The sequence below is a fragment of the Solanum stenotomum genome, unplaced genomic scaffold (genome assembly GCF_019186545.1).
Source record: "Solanum stenotomum isolate F172 unplaced genomic scaffold, ASM1918654v1 scaffold24231, whole genome shotgun sequence".
Taxonomy (NCBI): Eukaryota; Viridiplantae; Streptophyta; class Magnoliopsida; order Solanales; family Solanaceae; genus Solanum; species Solanum stenotomum.
In genome coordinates, this window is record NW_026027899.1 from 1 (window position 1) to 2,489 (window position 2,489).

General features: G+C 34.1%; 1 pseudogene; it reads right to left on the bottom strand.

Moving 5' to 3' along the window:
• Window positions 1–221: 221 nt before the first annotated feature.
• Window positions 222–1,919, bottom strand: LOC125851313 (uncharacterized; annotated as a pseudogene).
• Window positions 1,920–2,489: the final 570 nt, after the last annotated feature.

Here is a 2,489-nt window from a genome sequence, read left to right on the forward strand (position 1 = left end):
AGTACAATTTAAAGATGCAGTGTTTGTCCTTTTTAACTCCAAAAGGGTCAAATTACTGTACAATTAGTACTACATTTAGTACAATTAAATGATTCTACCTTTACTTTTTAAAACGGTGTTATTTTTTTTTATCAGAACTTTTTGAAATACTCCTAAATAAGTGGAATTGATAATCATTGTGACTTATAGTTTGGTGTGAAAGTGAGATGTAGACTGACCTTTTACACTTTTTTGGTTGGTGTGGGTGGTTCAAATTTTGGCGTTGCATTTGAAGAACCAGCTGCAGTAGTTGTTGCTATCCCATCCACCTCACTTATTTCCAAAGGCCTTATCTTTTTAGAATTCCTATCAGTAGTGCTCCGTGGAGTATGTTCCTTTTCCATGTAGGAAAGAATGGACAAAGTTGCATGCGTGCTATTTGAGCTACCCCAAGATGACTTCCTTAGCTAAATTTGGAATACTTTATTTGACAACATCTGATGGACATTATCAAGAGACAATGATTGCCGCTGTAAATGTAAAAAGTTACAACAAACACTTTAGAACTAAGCATGTGTGGTAAACTGTTTCTGCTGAAGACATATGGTATTGTGAGAATACATGTGTACAAGTTGCCAGCGGGAATGAGCGATCACCTTAGTGCAAGTTATGTCAAATATGTCTTTCGCTGTCATAGAGAGTAATTTTTCTCCCAATTCAGCAGAGATAAATGTTGTGGTTGTAGCAGTACCATCAATAAGATCAATTTGAAAGATACACCTGAAATGATGGCAAGTTTGAAATTTGTGCACAATATACGCTATATTTTGTAGAAAGTGTAATTTACAAGTCAAAAGTATATTACCGAGACACTAATGTTGTTTTCCGATTGCATTTTGGACATTCAAAATCCTTTCTATCCTTTGTGCGCTTCTTCTGTTTGCATCCTGAGCATTCAAGCACACAGAAATCTTGAAATTCATCTAATATGGCCATTTCTGCTTCAACATAGAACACTCTCATCTGTCGAAAAATAGGATATGCATAATACGTGTTAAATTACTCATGAGTAAATATAATTTATTTTTATTATTTAGGCAAAGGTAGAGAATGACAAAATTAGTAAGCATACTCTCAAATGAGCAGCTTCAAGTATGACTTACAGAAGGTGCTGATGAGATTTCTGCAACAGAGATAAGTTGTTGGCCAATAAGAGTGACTATCATGGGAGTGACAGATGAGCTTGTTGAGGTTTTGTCTGACGCACGACTTAACAACATTGTTTTGTTTTCTTTTGCCCTATTGTTACAATACATAATATGTTGAGTAGGTTCTTTACATGCAAAATAAAGCTAGAGAATAATGATGAAATGTGAGTACCAGTTGATGAGTTTTACTGTTTGTGGGTAATTAGGATTCACACGTACTGTGGAATTGAACCTAGTCTACAGTGACAACCCTGTATAACACATAGCTTGTATAATGTTTTGTTATTATCTAAAATTATCTTGGTAAAAAGTTCAGTGCATATGTACCTTGAAAAGTAGAGATTCCTATACTCCTTCCGAGGATTACAATCAGATCTGCCTCTGTTGCCATTTTAGAGGCAATTTCATGTCGTTCTATTTCTCTGAAATCCTCCCATAGAGTGAGGAGAAACTGATTTTTGCTGAGAGCATGAGAACATAAAGAGAGAAGAGTAAGTACCATGATAACGCTCAGACCATAATTGATGATGCAAGCAAACAACTGGAAAAAGTGGTTAGTGATTCAAAATATTTGCAGAAAATGGGAAAATATAAGGTGAAATCTTATACTGACTGATTGTCACAAAGGGTAATTTCTCGACACCTATGATGACTGCGACTCGCGTATTTTTGCGGACCATAACGAAGAACGATTGCCAGTATATCTGCATATATAATACATAATGACCAACTTTCCAAGATGACAATGCATTATCCTAAGAGATCGCGTTAAGTTATCCACAAAGACAACACATATAAATAACCTATAAAAACACTGAGGTTACTCTATAATAATCAAATTACAAAACCACAAGGATTAATGGGTATACAGTATCCTAGATGATCTAGTTAAGCTATCAACAAATATTATAAAAATCCTGAGATTGCTCTAAATAATCAAATTTCAAAATCACATAGATTGACAACATCACAATACTGTAGAAGATCCCATTAAGATATTTACTAAGACAAAAAAAAAAGCAAGATTGCTCTAAACTAATCAAATTTCAAAATCAGAAAAAGCATGAAACTACAATATGTTAGATGTGACGTTAAACAATATAGAAANAGAGTATACAGGAAAATAAAAAATTCTCTTCACTGAGAAAGTATTGATAATAAGAATGAGAAACTGATTAACCTCAGCCTGGAAGGCAAACGTCTCTCTGTCCGACATTTTTTGTGTCAAAGTTACAATCTCTAATAAAACAGAAGAAGAAATATAAAGAATCGAAGATTGAGCAAGTTAGCAGTCATAAACAG